At 32.5% G+C, this 16,371-nt stretch overlaps 1 long non-coding RNA gene across 2 annotated transcripts; it reads right to left on the reverse strand.

The window, feature by feature from the left end:
• Nucleotides 1-6,880: 6,880 nt before the first annotated feature.
• On the reverse strand, nt 6,881-11,271 carry LOC143250857 (uncharacterized). Of its 2 annotated transcripts, XR_013028380.1 has the most exons (5): nt 10,664-11,271; nt 10,476-10,572; nt 10,224-10,318; nt 8,690-8,820; nt 6,881-7,573 (listed from the first exon to the last, which is right to left on the reverse strand). It is a non-coding gene; the product is annotated as an uncharacterized LOC143250857 (long non-coding RNA). The 2 variants fall into 2 exon arrangements; XR_013028379.1 differs by lacking the exons at nt 8,690-8,820; nt 10,224-10,318; nt 10,476-10,572.
• Nucleotides 11,272-16,371: the final 5,100 nt, after the last annotated feature.

The following is a 16,371-nucleotide window of genomic DNA, read 5'->3' on the forward strand; positions in this document are numbered from 1 at the left end:
ACATACTGTTGACAATAAGAGTAATAACAAGGCATAGTTTATCTTACTTGTCTCAAAGGCCTCTCAATATTTCTTATTATTTATTGAAAATAATGAATCAACCCAAACCTCTATATCATGACCAAACCTCTGTATCGCTACTAAACACCAAGTACTGTCATGGCTTCTAGGAATATTAACAAATTTTTCATACTGTTCTACTAACTTACACTTGCACAGGTTTTTGATCATACATAAATCAACTGACATTATGATATTATAATTCTGGTGTTAAGCTAACCTTATTTCACACACCTCTTACCATAGAGCAAAACTGGGATTCCTTACATGAAAACTAATAACAATTATAAGAGAAAAGCACTGAAACGTGAAGACCTGAAATCCCAATCATGTGACAATACACTTTTTAATTTATACTAAGTTTTAACAAATGTTTATCACTATCTGTTAACCCCTACTTGGTGCACAGTTTAAGATGAAATATTCCATATGAAGCAATAAGAGCATCTCAGAGGGTTCCCTTTTTGTAAGGGGTAAAAAAACTGTCAACATTTCATCAGCTTAGAACACCTTTTAGATGACTGTATAATGAAAAACAGAGAGACAAAACTACAGTGTGAACATGTTATACGACAGAGAGGTGTATGTGACTGTTCACATTATCCTCCAGAAGAACTTCATCCAGAGGACTTGTAAGAACTCTGAGAACTAAATAAAGATTCCAGTTTATAAAAAGTAGACAAACAAGAATGACTGATTAGAAATGCCTTGATGAAGTCACTAAGAAATACTGAAATAAAAATGTATCTCATGACGACTGGTAGGGGAATTGACAGTTTTATTAATAAAACAGAGAACAAAGTTTCGACCTTCTTTGGTCATCTTAAGGTTAATAAAAAGAGAGTTTGCAACTGTCTGTTGCTGGACACTTGTCTCAGAGATGAGAGTATAAACAAATACAGGATTGTAGGGGCATTCCAGTTGTATGTTAGGTTATTATTTAGTATAGGTATTAAGATATTCTTTTATATTGGTTTAATTTTGGTTTCAATTGTTGTATAAGTAGTGCTTTTTTGATTTTGAATTTGTTTATATTTGTTTCCCTACTTAGTACCTGGATGTTTTCTATGGTTATGTTTTGTGTTTATTTGATTTACAGTGTTCAAAACCATGTGAAGGTGTTTTTTTGTGTTCTTTGAATCTAGTTTCCATTTTTCTGCTTGTTCCTCCAATATAAAAGTCGTGGCAGTTGTTGCATTATATTTTATAAATTATGTTCGTCAGTGTAGTTTTCAAATAGTATGGACTTCAGTTTTGTATCTGTTTTTTGAATAAATCTGGTGTTTACTTGAATATTGTGTTTGTTTACAAGTTTTTTTCCAAATGTTGGTTATTTTTCCTCTGATGCCAGGATTATGTGGTATACATCAGTATAGATTTTGTAGTATCTTGGGAATTATTGTTGTTTCTTTGTTGTTGATCTAGGCGTGTGCATTTCATTTTTTCAAGGGTTTGTGGAGGAAATATTGATTTTAATTAAGTGTTCTTTTATTTTGTTTATTTATTCATTAATTTTATCAGGTGAGCACAGCTTTGTGGCTGTGTTTATTTGATTTCTTAATATGTTATGTTTTTGTTTCATTTTACGTGCTGAGCCCCAGGGAATGTATAATCCAGTATGGGTAATTTTTCTGTGGATTTCTGTTTTGAATTATGTATCAGTTCTAGTAATATTGAGGTTAAGTAATGCTATTTGGTTAGTTTTTCCTGTTCACAGGAACTTCATGTTGGGGTGTATCGAGTTAGTGTGATTGAAAACATAACGTGTATTCTGTAGATGTGAATCCAGTAATTGTATCATCAACACACCTGTACCAGTATAATAGTGGGTGTAAGGCTGAACTGATTGCTTGAGATATAATCTGTGTCATAAAAATGTTGGCTGAAACTGGTAACACAGGATTCTCCATACTTAGGCCATTTATTTATAGGTAGTTTTGGTTATTAAACTTAAAGTTAGTTTTGGTGGTAGTGAATTCTATAAAGGTTGCTACTGGTTGCTGGGGATGTGTATCAATGGGTTGGTGTCTTGGATATAAAGTTCTAAAGCAATCTTGCAGACTTCAGTTGCTGGGACTTCTGTGAAAAAGGAGATTACATCACAACTGACCATTAAGGCTTTACGATTTGGTTGACTAAGAATATATTTAAAGTAAAAAGAGTCTTTGTAAAAGGAGCCGACTGATGTTACATATTTAGAAAATGTTCACGATATGTATTTAACATAGTTAAATGATTCATAGGTCAACATCATTGGTCACAGTGGACAGTTGAGTTTATGAGGTTTGGGGGTGCCACATGTTTGTGATGTGCACGAGTTGGTCCTGTGTAGATAAGAATAAATGTTTTCTGAGATTGTGTTGGTTTTTTCATTTGTAGTAACATTTTGTTTAATTGGTTTTCATGTGTTTTTGTTGGATTTGTGTTTATTAGTTTAAATTTGTTTGTATCTGATAAGATGTTCATTTTTTTTAATGTATTCATTTGTGTTCATTACAACTATAGCATTGCCTTTATCTCCTTTTAGAAGTTTGATGTTGTTGTCTTGCTTTGGGTTGTTTATAGAATTAATATCTTTTCATGTGAAGTTGATTTATAGTTTTCTTTTCTATGAAATTATACTGATAGGTTTCATGGGTTTGATTGAGCCATCCTGATGGCAAGAAATGAAAATATTGAAAGAGAGAGTTGAGAGAAATTAGTGGATCTCTGGACATAGTCCAAAGATTTGCAAGAGTCTACTGAAAAGGACATAAATGAGTGCATCGCCTAGGAAGAAACAAATCTAGTGAGGCTAAAGTCCACAGAAGACAATGGAGCTCCTCATAAAGGAAGAGAACTTTTGAAACCAGAAGCTTGATGTGTTAGAAATATGAAGAAGGCTAAGCTCACTCAAGAAATGATGGAACCAGATAGTGAGTACGGAGAAATAATGACATCAAAAGTTGACCAGCTAATGCAACAAATGAAGGAATCAGATAGTGAGTACAGAGAAATAATGACATCAAAAGTTAATCAGCTAATAAAACAAATGAAGGAATAAGATAGTGAGTATGGATAAATAATGACATTGAAAATTAACCTGCTAATACAACAAATGAAGGAATCAGATAGTGAGTATGGATAAATAACGACATTGAAAGTTGACCAGCTAATACAAATAGGTAAACTCCCAAAGCAGAAGTAACGATGAGGCAGAAGATACCTCCCAAAATAAGATTAGAAGAGATAACTGTTGATACAGAAGTTGAAATGCGAACCATACAAGTAGATTTTCAGTACAATGTCCACTTAACCCACAGTGAAAAACCATACAGAGATGTAGCTAACTTGATAGGAAACTTGACTACTGTAGAAGAAAAGGAGAAATAAAGGAACTGAAATATGAAAAACAACATCTACACTGGTTATCCACAACCTACCTTGGATTGAAGAAATCTTACATCCTGAACCAAAGAATGACAAGGAATTGATTCACATGCAACAGATATAAAATTGACAACTATTCCTGTATCTTTTTAGGAACTACAAAATGATTGGAGTAAAACCTCAGATAATGTTATGTATTTTTTCCACTGCTACCATTGCCTAGAAAGAGAACACAACCTCTTCAAGGCATTAAAGGGTCTAAAGAGGAGAGTAAAAAACTGGAATACAATAAAAAGGAGGTTGACAGTTGAATGATAGAGAAAGCCCCTCAAGGGGAGCATTAACAAGCTTTTTACAAAAAACATCCTCAGATGTGCAAAGATGAAGAACTCCCACAAAACAAGAGATAAGAGTGGTTCCAGAAACAATTCATCTCCAATCCTCTTCAAAAGGATGTCAAGAAAAGACCACCAGATGAGTAAAATTCTGTATCAGGATAACCAAAATGAGAAAAAATGATTTCTGATGAGATGTCTCAACTATATATTTTTTTTAAAGAAACTAAAACGTTTCCTGAGATAAGACTGATAGAGTATAACTCCAGTAAGTAAGGAATTTGAACTAACCAAGTACCAGAAACAACATTAACCAAACAGCTACTGAGAAAGGAATTGAAGTCAATGTGGATAACAGGTAGATGTGACCTTCTGCAGTAAAGCTTTCAGGGTCACTGTAGAGAGCCTTAGAAAGATAGTGTAAGGAGGGCAGCTAGCAAAAAGGTAAGAAATCAAAATATAACACAATCAAAATAATGGCATGAGAGAGAATCAAAGTAGAAAAAGATATCTAAACTAAAATAAGAGATTCAAAAGACTGAAGGTCTAAGAAAAAAAATTCAAAACATAAGACATGAAGTAGGAGCCTTGAGTTTGGGAATTATGTAGGAATGAAAGTGAAGATGAAGCTGAAATAGACAAAAACCTGCATGAGCACAAATATCAGCAAGGGATACAAAAAGAAATTGAGGTTTAAGGCTCTTGCAACAAGTTGTAGGGATCATGATGAAAACCTCCGAAAGGTGTGCAAAGAGGACAGACAATGAAAGCATTTAATAAGAAGATAAAAGTGAAGAGAGAGTCAAACAAAGAAAACAAGCTGGTAGAAGGGAAGACGAGGCAACTGAGAGTCGATAAAAGATAGAAGAGAATCTTTACAAAGACAAATATTGGATTAAGGGGTCAGGAGAAGAAAATATACTTGCCTGTAAACAAGTAGAAACAACTGGAGTAAAAGACAAAATCCACATTCCAGAACAGCAAAGGATAAAACAAGTTTGAATGATTCTCATCTGGGATAAAAGAATCACAAACAAAGACAGGCAGTGGAAAGAGCTGGACAAAATCATCCAAAAATATGGCAAGCTAAGTAAAAAAAATCCTAGAAGTAGTAGGCTACGAGTTACAGTATGAGACCAAGGATGTAGGATAGAACTAGCTTCTTGCTGTACAATAACTGTATCTCACTGTTGGCATAGCTCCAGTTTCTATTGAAATACTGCTTCTGATGAGACTTTAGAAATATGGGGACAAAAATTCATATAAAATAAAGTCCATCTAACTGATATATGTATATATTTATTTTGTTCCAATAAAAGAAACTTAAAAAGGTAATTATTCTTATTAGACAATACATATGTGATATTTAAATTTAAATTTTATCCAACAACCCACTAAATGGTTTGATGTAACTCAGCAACATATTCAAGCATAATGCATTTTAGAGCTCATTCAGTAATTTTGTGCATGTACAAAAAAGTTTTGGTAGTAGTATACCAAGGTGCCAGCTGTTTGTTCTGTGGATAAGTGAGTACTACAGTCTGAAGTAATAGTTGTGATTAATATTCATACTAATTACAACTATGATGAAGGATTTGCTCAAGGATTTAGGCTTCAAATATGCAAAGATAACCAAACTTATCAATTTACATAAATACTTATGTTATTTCAGTGTTTCGTGGTGAACAAAAATGATATGAATATATTAACCCTTTTGTGATGGACTTGGTATAACACACAAGTTAATCTACATATTTGTACTATAGCTTTTTACACAGCACATGTATCTTATTTTTACAAATTGTAGTTGACTTTTAGTAAAGATTGCAAATATTTTGTACAAATAATATCTGATTTTTAATGAAATATTTTAATAAAGATTTGCTTGTGAAAATATTGAGTCTTTTACTTTAGATAAAAAGACTACAAAGTTTTTATATGTTTTGATGGGACATATCAAAACACAGATATGAATTTAATATCAGTGTTGATATTACTGAAGTTGCATATATATATATATGCAGTTGAATAAACAAAAACTTCATAAATAACTGTACTGATATCATAGAATACTATAATAATTCATTAGACTAAATAACTAAGATGTATTTTGATTTTTAAAAATATAAAACTTTAAGCAGATTAAAAGACTCAACCTACCTGTCATGTAATCTTGATTCAAAAGAATGTGGTAAATATTTCACAGGTTAAAATAGGTAAGAAGACATTTAGGGGGACATTGTAAGATGTTGATTCACATGTCATACATTGAAGTAAGTGTATATGTTTTCAAATATGGAAAGAGGTTAATGGGACCATTATGTATGATTCAGTATATACAACATACCTCAGGAACATAAACAGATAAGAGGTTTGATTTTACATTCTAAGTTGTTGATATTACTAATTTGAGTTCCCAATTTGTACAAAACTATAGACTTAATATTTTGACATCACAAACATGTAATTTTGAACAGTACTGCATTCAACATACCACATAATTTAATACAATCTATATTTAAGTGTGTTATTTTGAAATGTATTTTTAAATTAAGAAATTAACTCGTATATAATACTAAAGTTTGAATTATAATCTACAATTTTATTCCAAACTTACTGATGTAAATCAAAAAAATTTTTGAATGCAAATCAATAAACACAATGACATGGCCTTTGACCCATTGCAAAAGGGTTAATATATTTTTCAGAAAGCTATTTTCATAACAAGAAAAAGAATGTTATTCAAAATTAAAAATCATTAATTATTTTACAGTTTGATCTCAGCACTTGTAACAGTTTCATATAAATATTTATTAAAACACATGCAGATACAAAAAAACAATTTGTCATTCTTTCTGTCATAACATTTCAATCTGATGAAGGAACAATGTAATCTGAAACAACAGATTATAAAAGTACAGTGATACCCCATTTAGTGCTCAGATGTGATTCCCGACTACAGATCTCTAAACATATCAGTTCTGAGCAGAGTCATTTTAGCATTATGTATTCATAGATATGTAACTAAGAGAATCGATTATAACCTACGAATAATGTACAAGTGCTCTAGTCAGGTAGTGTTAAATTTAATGTGAAGTAATCAATGTTGCTACTGCTGAAGAAAAGCATATTTTTATTAGTCTTCAATCTTGACTGGTAACAGTAACATCAAATAGAAAATCAGACTTCTTTTGCCACACCCACTTATCACATCCTCTCTTTCAGGGTTAGTTAACATACATAGTTAACTCTTATGTTTATGACCATATTAGTTAACACAACCAACAGACAGGCAAGATTTCCATCTAGCAAATGACGTTTTGTTTTGCTTTCTGTTTAGAGATTCGTTGATCACTTCCTCAGAATTTTTTTTTCCCCAGGGGAATCATATTCTGTGGATGGATGACATTTTAACGGTTCATGCCAAGTCGCTACAAATGTCAAAGCAATTGTGATTGTTGCAGGACATTGTCTGTTTTCTACATGTTATTACTCTATGTACTTTGCTGCATTACTTTATTAAATAAACATTAATTAGAGCACTACTACTATCAGTATGAAAAGTAGTGTTCTTAAAACACTTATGGATTTTCATAATTTTCTCTCTCTCTCTTCCTTGCTAAAAACTCTCAAGGAGACAAGATCTCTATTATGAATCAGTTTAAAGTGGGCTGATGTTAAAGGGGATCTCACTGTTAAATGAATTAATAAAAAATCCAGTATATAGGAACTTTTCACAGATAAAATATTCACCTGAATTATTACTGTACTGAACTAAGCTTTGCTCTCCCTGAGTGTCTTCTTTGGTGCTGTAATAAAAAAAAATTATGGTAAGTGGAACAAAACATTTATCAAAACAAGTCATAATTCACGATAAGCAACATGCAGACTGAAAGGAAAACTAAAGATAATGTTTATAAAAGTGAAAACAGTATTACATCAATATAGTTTGTTACCAGTGTTACATAATACACAACATATATATTAAAAACAAGACATTCCAACATCTGCAAAAGAACTTGGTCAAATTGATTGATCATGTGTCTCATCATGAGGAGAAACCCACTTGAATCTGTGAATTAACGTTTACTACAATTCTGGATTAGCTACACGTATTCTCACAAACTTTGGTACGCTTTATGTAAACATTACAAACCTGTTCTACATATAAAGTTAAGTGTTTTTACAAACTATTTTTACTAAAGATCTAAAGTGTTAACTGAATCAGTCTGATAATCCAAAGTGTTAACTGAATCAGTCTGATAAAACTGATATTTATACTAATACTGAACACCTTACAGTTTGTATAATATTGTATAATATTTGTGTAATATTGTATAATATTTGTGTAATATTGTATAATATTTAAAATAAATACAAAAAATTATTTAAATGTTCTAGTAAAACTTTATAAATTTATTTTTTGTACCATAACAATAATTGTAGCAGAACCATCATTATATAAAATAAAATAAAAAATTTAATACAAAGCTAAATTAATAATACCATTTTCCCTCTGCACTGACTGCAACACTCACTAGAATATTCCAAAGTACTTGTATTTGTTCTGAACACCCAAAACACTCTACTCAATATATGAATCAGGTAACACTTCTGTTAGAAACATAACTAACTCAACATCACTGAATGGCTTCACCACACCAACTTGTGCTTCCAATTTTAAAAGTTAACTCTACACTGTGTCACTCAACTGATTAAAATAATAATATATCCTCTAGAAAACTTACTTTTGTTTTCAAAGCAGCCACTTAGTAGCCAGAGGAATTCTAACGGAAACAAATCCCACAAATCGGAGGGTGTTAGTGATGTTAATGTATACTTGAACATCATTCTTAATCAAAAACTTGTTTAAATTATCATGAAATGTAAGTTTAACATTTCTTTCAATGTAATGCTTTACTTACAATGAATGAAGATGACTTAATTCACCCAAACTTAAGGTCATCAGGAATGGAGTCCCCCATCTGTTGATAACCAGACTGTTGTTTCTGGAACTGATGATTTGGTACAGGGGGTGGTGGAAGAGGTTTTGTCACTCAAATACAGAATACCACCTTTAATGTCACGACAACCATTATATTATCTAAGAGACACATCAGTGGTTTCTGAAGACTTATGTGAACACCTTGCTGAGGTTCAGTTGAGTGCTCCACGACCACAGTCGACTTGAAGGCTCAGAGTGGCAGGCGACCTTCATTTATTCCCGTTATTCTTATGTATTGAATTTAACATATTTAGTATTGGATACAATCACTGAACATTTCAGGGGCTTTTGTTAAGTTATTGCCGAGATATCATGCTTTTAGTACTGATATTGTAATTAGTTGAAGTATCAAACATGCATATTCAGCGCCGTGCCAAACATTAAAAGTTATTATTCAGTACCAAAAGGGTTAAGCACTGTACTAAACTTTGGCCGAGTTTCCATCATCACATTATTCCACCAATAATTTCACGTTATTATTTCAATTATGGTGTCTTTGAATGAATCTAAATCTTTACTTAATTATTTCGAAGTGTCGTGCTTATGAAAACTTAAGTTTCAAATGTTTTGGTTGTAAATTATTTCAGACCGGTTGAATGGTTATTAGAATTGGTATGAAAGTTTTTTATTGCATTATTTCTGACGAGAGACAAAGATTTCACCATAAGTTTAAGATGCTCAGTACAGAACTTATGATTATTTTGTGTGATCTGAGAATGGTTTATACTGAGGTATATATTGGTTTGAGTCGGTCTCTTTGAATCTTGGTGAATCAGTGCATCTAAAGAAAGGTTTGTTTTTTTTTGTTGTGCTTGTGCTGTTAAGCGAATTTTGCATTGAGACGCGAGGTTCAAACCCTGTAAAGAAACATCATACATTTGACAGCTGTAAGGCTACCTTACCAAGTTAAAAAGAACTTTCAGTTTTATCTGTAGAAGGAGTCCAGTATGCACGGTTTCTACAGTGGTTTACTAGCCCCCTAGAAAGTGGAGAAAAACATTATGTTGCCTTCTCTGAAGCTCTGACAGACTGTAGGAGTGATTTCTTCACCTAGCAAGTTAGAAAACAACACAGATGTTGATATAGACTGAAAGTGACAAGCATATATCAGTACATTACTTACTTTAGCTTTTTCCATGTTACTGCTCATGTGAAACGGTCAAGAGAATCTGGCATTATGATAGTAGAATAACTGTACAGAATTCAATATCAGTGGTAAAGATAACATCACGTTATTCACACAATCAGTGGTAAAGATAAAACACGTTGTTCACACAATCAGTGGTAAAGATAAAACACGTTGTTCACGCAATCAGTGGTAAAGATAACACGTTGTTCACCAAATACTCTCGGTGGAGATTTTAATAAATAATCTATTCAGATAATATTATTAATTACTTAGAAAAATGCTCAAAAACAAACTTCAGTGGAATATGTAAATGTCCAAAACTTACACCATTTGTAACAAAATGCAGAATCTCGAAAAATGTTTTGTGATGCAGTTTTAAAATAGTTTCAAAATCTGGCAAGCCATCAGAAACCAATGAACCTAAATGTTTGATAAAAAATCAAATTGACTGTAGATACGTCTTTTCCACATTCAAAATATCAAATTTAATCTTTTGAAGTAAGTACTGTGACATATGTTATGTTGGATATATCAGTAATGAGCACGAGATTATATAAAAGGACAAGGTCCAACGTACATTCTACATTTAGAGCTACCATACACGGCTCAGGTCGAGGGTCTTCCAAAGATTAGAATAACGTCCTCACACATATTCTCAATAAGCCTGTTCTCTCCTGGGTCAGAAATGAGATCAAACATTAAGAAACATAAAAAAAAAACTAAAAATTATTTTGAAAATATCAACTCGTATAAATGTATACATACTTCATGGTCTTGTAGTTTTCTTCCCACCACCCTGAATGCATTATTGGCAACATGATTGTAGATATGGACTTTAGAAAGACCACTCGATGAAACACTGTGAACCCATGTTTATTCAGGTCATCGTAAACCATCACAGAAGCTTTTGCCGATGCAAGTGACTGCTCTGCACGAAATCAGATAAGTTTATAGCTTCTATTAGACCTTCTGTACAACTATTGTACCAACACATGAAAACGTTAATTAGTATTAAAACTGTCCACATTATATTTAGCAATAAAGATTGATTTCACATTTTGTTTTTAACATCAAGTTATTGATATTATGTGAACTTCAGAAATATTGCACAAATGACAATAATATCCTTAGTCATTTCTACCTATAAATATAAACAAACTTTACAGTAATTGCTAATAACCCATTAAATCAGCACCATAAAACAACAATGGGCCCGGCATGGCCTAGCGCGTAAGGCGTGCGACTCGTAATCCGAGGGTCGCGGGTTCGCGCCCGCGTCGCGCTCAACATGCTCGCCCTCCCAGCCGTGGGGGTGTATAATGTGACGGTCAATCCCACTATTCGTTGGTAAAGAGTAGCCCAAGAGTTGGCGGTGGGTGGTGATGACTAGCTGCCTTCCCTCTAGTCTTACACTGCTAAATTAGGGACGGCTAGCACAGATAGCCCTCGAGTAGCTTTGTGCGAAATTACAAAACAAACAAACAAAAACAACAATGAATTAAATATCGCATTTGTTGTAGCGGTCCAGGTTGTCAACTTATTGTCATAACGGATAATGTATGTGGTAGTAATACCCAAATGCGTTGGGAATATCCCATTTATCGAACAAAATCCAAACGCCGATGTTAATCTTGTCAGTCGTCATGAAAAATTGTAGAAAAATCAAATAAGGGTAGGAAGCTGAGTGCGTGCGCCCTCGTGGGATGTGTAGCATTAAATATGTAGGCGGCCTAGCATTGTCAGGTGGGTTAAGGCGTTCGACTCGTAATCTGAGGGTCGTGGGTTCGAATCCCCGTCATACTAACCGTGCTGGCCGTTTCAGCCGTGGGGGCGTTATAATGTAACGGCCAATCCCACTATTCGTTGGTAAAAGAGTAACCCAACAGTTGGCGGTGGGTGGAGATGACTAGCAGCTTTCCCTATAGTCTTATACCGCTAAATTAGGAACGACTAACGCAAATAGCCTTCGTGTAGCTTCACGCAAAATTACAAAGGAAACAAACCATAAACATGTCCGTGTGACAACCTGGACCGGTAACTATAATGAGACATGCATATAAAGGTGGTTGTTATTTTGGATTTTTGCATAAAAATTATAGATACAAATTTTACTTAATGAAATTATTACTACAGTTCACTGTTTATTTTATATATATATTTATTACCAGACCGCTGTAACTTAATATTGTTTTTCATCTATTATGACAACATTAAAAGCGTGTATATACATGTAAATGATTTCATTTTAAATTAGAATATATGTGAAATGGCGAAATAGACCTTGAACTGTGTGAGAAGTTCACAAAATCAGATCGAACGATAGTGTATTTTTGCATTAACGGTACCATAATAACCTACATGAATATGGCCTTAAAAAGGAGCAGAACGAGTACGCGAAATTAGCTCTTATTTCTTGATAGTGTTCATTGCTTGAATGTATTTTAAAAAAATCAATAATTACACTAAACAAAGTGAAACTAATTGCTGACCTGTTTTATTCACTTTCATGTTACGATGCATGCTAACAAAACTCTTCATGTTTTTGCAGGTAAGTATATATCATTACAGATTATAAAACAAACAAAACATGGCTGCTATGCGTTTTAACATTTTTATTAATAAAGCAGAGAACAACGTTTCAATCTTCCAAGGACATTTTCAAGTTAACCATTCCGAGATACATTTTTTTTTTTTCAAGTGGGTTTTCTGTCATCAAGAAGAACAATACATGGTTTAATATGTAAAACAAAATGTACGAAGGGAAAGAAATACTAAATGTACTTGTACTGAAAAAGAATATATTTTGAAATCATTGCGAGTTGTGGATTTGTTTGTATTGTCATTTGGTGAATTATTACAAGCACTTCTAACGTAGAATGGTGAACTTTGTGTGATTTTTGTCATAATGAGCTATATTTCCGAAATAAACACACAAGTAATATTGCTTTTTTCCGATTTTATTGAGTGAACTTAAATTTAAAAAATATGTTTATTTTCTCGTTGATTGAGTTTTGGTTATAATTTTTAAATTCATCAAATATTTGAAATAGCTTTGTTCGTAATTTTGAACACGTAGGGCAAGGTCTAAACAAGTTTACAATCAACTAGATTTTAATATATTTGATTATAACTTTAAATTGTTTAAAAGACAACTTTTAAATAGTTTGGACTTGTATATAAGGAAAACTTAAACTTTGTTAACACTTCAGGATTTTCCTTTTTATATTTTTATAAATAATATTCTTTCTGATAGATGGGGCTGTAATGCATCAGGATATTTCTTTTTGTTATTGAAAACAATATTCGAGATAATAGATGGCGCTACGGGATATTATGTCGCAATATAAAGGTTAGATAATAGGTGTTATGTGGTTGTGCACTTCCGCAAAATTTCTAAAATGTTCTTTTAACTCTTCGTTAAGCATGTTACACAATTTTCCTTTAACCTTTTATAAAAAAAAATGTTTATTACTATTAAACACGTTTGGTGCTTAATAAAGATCTGAAAGTTAAAACTTTTCGTCAGAATATGAGAACTATATTCTCTATTTGTGAAAAGGCCCATGTGTGCTATTTAAGGCGTTTTTTGTGCCTCGTGACGTAGTTGACAACTTGAGAGAGGTATGAATAGTACGTTAGAAGGGCACGAAAGCGGATTTTGAACGGAAGGTACGGGAGAACTACGGAGACTAGAAGAACAACCAGCAGCGTCGTAACGGCAACGATGAATGGGAAATTTTAAGATAACACTGGTGAAATATCAGTTTGATATACAATATTCCCTCGCTATTCGCGGGGGTTACGTTCTTTAACCCCCGCGAATATTGGTTGCAGTTTTAAAACTTCTATGTATGAGATTATATACGGTACTGAATGCTTTTCAGTCACTATCTAAAGACACTCTTACTCATTAATACAGTAATAATGTAGTAATGATAATGTAAACACAATTTAATTTTGTACTGCAACAATATTTTAATCAAAAAGAAACGTAAGTACAGGAGGACAGTAACACCGCATAGTATAGTTACCCATACTGTATTACTGTATCGTAAAGCCATTTTCTATGCGTACAACACGTATTAGAATTGACAGAAAGTGGAACAAATTTAAAGGCAAACTGACAGATAAATACAGTACGCACAGTTAGGTAATAATAATACAGTACAGTACAATTCGGTAATAATTGTTCGATAAAGACTGCAATCGATAAAATTGCTTATTGTTATGATAAACGTAAATTTTTGAGTAAACATCCTGATAGTAATATGTGATGTTAGTTTAATCATCTGTTGCTGTTTTTTTTTTTTTTTAAAGTTTAGTATGGGGAAGATTTAAGACAAACACTCGTGCTAATTATGTATTTGTTGCAGTAGTTGTAATGAGCTTCACTTTCATGTTGTAGTAATTTCTGGAAGAGGAGTAAATGTTAATCACTTTTTCTCTTTGGCGAAATCACTGCGAAAAAACGAAACTACTGTGAAGATCAGGTTTTAAGTTGGAATTCTTAGAATAAAATCCTTTTAATATGGTCTTTTCAAAGACTTCATATGTTCGTCATAAGTATTCTTCCAATTGTAAAAAGGTGGCTGGTTAAATGTCTACTCTACTGTTGGTCTAACATTAACTTTATAGATATTGATGAAAATTCATGGTGCTTGTATGATAATAGGTGAATAACGTAAAATCTTTTTTATTTAGAAGTTTTTTTATCAAGAAAAGTGGCATGGAAACATTGACGCTAAACACATTGCAACGATTTGTAATAAATAATAATTGTTTTGGTTTGTTTTGTTTTGGAATTTCGCACAAAGCTACTCGAGGGCTATCTGTGCTAGCCGTCCCTAATTTAGCAGTGTAAGACTAGAGGGAAGGCAGCTAGTGATCACCACCCACCGCCAACTCTTGGGCTACTCTTTTACCAACGAATAGTGGGATTGACCGTCACACATACACCCCCACGGCTGAGAGGGCGAGCATGTTTAGCGCGACGCGGGCACGAACCCGCGACCCTCGGATTACGAGTCGCACGCCTTACGCGCTGGGCCATAATAAATAATAATCAAAACAGTATTTTAATGCGGGATCATTTGATTAAATTTAATCACAATTACATTAAGAAGGAAAATTGGTTTACTATATATGCTATAAGTATCCTTGAATGATAAGAATAAAAGAACATGGCAGTGGAATGTACTTGTAAATAATGTAATAGTGACGTTAAACATAACAGAGAGTTTAAAGATAATTGTTTACTAAGTATTTCAATCTAAGTAAAATTGTAATAGTAGTCATGTTAAACATTTGGTGCGAAAAGATTTCTCGAAGTAATTTCAAAATGGTCAGAATAATAAAAAGCATTTAAGAGTATTTTATAATTAAATGTATCTAACTTTGCGATTTTGTCATTAGAACTGAATATTAGATAATGACAATGAGATGAAACACTTTTTGCCCGATATTTTAACTACGAGCTAATTAAAGATTATGAAATCCATTAATTAAGTAATGATAACGAGAAAGCAAGTTTAAACATTTACTGTGTGACGAACTTGTGATATATAAATTATTCGAATAACGTTGAGGTAAAGAATTAGCAATATGTTAAGTATTATAATTAAGTGGATAACAGTAACCATGAGGCTCACTTTCAAATGAAGAGACATTTTCGGTGTTGCGAATAGAAGTAATTATGATATAAGGTGGATTATTCTGTTTCACGAAATTGTATATTAACAACAACGAGAGAAATATTTTGAAATAAGTTGGCAACAACTAAACACATCGAGATACCAATGAATTGAATCAGTTTAATAATTTCATTATAAATAGCTTTTTATAACGGTAAAGTGATGCTTACTATATGATGAAAAGAGAAATTGGAAAAAAATAACATATTGGAACATTTAATTGGTAAAATATTTACTGTGATATAATCTCGCTGAAAGGAAAATTATAATGATAACATTTTGAAAAGGTTTACTGCAGTGTCTCATGAGTTTATTATAATTAAATGTTTAAGGATAAAAAGGAAACATTTGTTGTGCAGTGAGTTAATTAGATATAATTTTAAAATAAACTATTAAGGTAAACATTTACTTTGAAACGATTTCAGTATTGGTAAATATGTAATGAAAACATCACGTGAAACATCTTCTATGCTGTCAATAGTATCAGTTATGGTAGAAATCGGTATTATATTAATACCGTGTTTCTCCGATAATAAGACCTACCCATAAAATAAGACCTAGTGTGATTTTTGGGGATAGTTTTAATATAAGCCCTACCCTTAAAATAAGCCCTAGTTAAGAGTGGCAGGAAGAGGAAAGAAATAAAAAAAATTAATTTATTAATTAGTTTAATAGTTAGTTAATATAAGTATTGGTAAATATATAATGAAAACATCACGTGAAACATCTTCTATGCTGTCAATAGTATCGGTTATGGTAGAAATCGGTATTATGTTAATACCA

The sequence above is a fragment of the Tachypleus tridentatus genome, chromosome 5 (assembly GCF_004210375.1).
Source record: "Tachypleus tridentatus isolate NWPU-2018 chromosome 5, ASM421037v1, whole genome shotgun sequence".
Classification (NCBI taxonomy): Eukaryota; Metazoa; Arthropoda; class Merostomata; order Xiphosura; family Limulidae; genus Tachypleus; species Tachypleus tridentatus.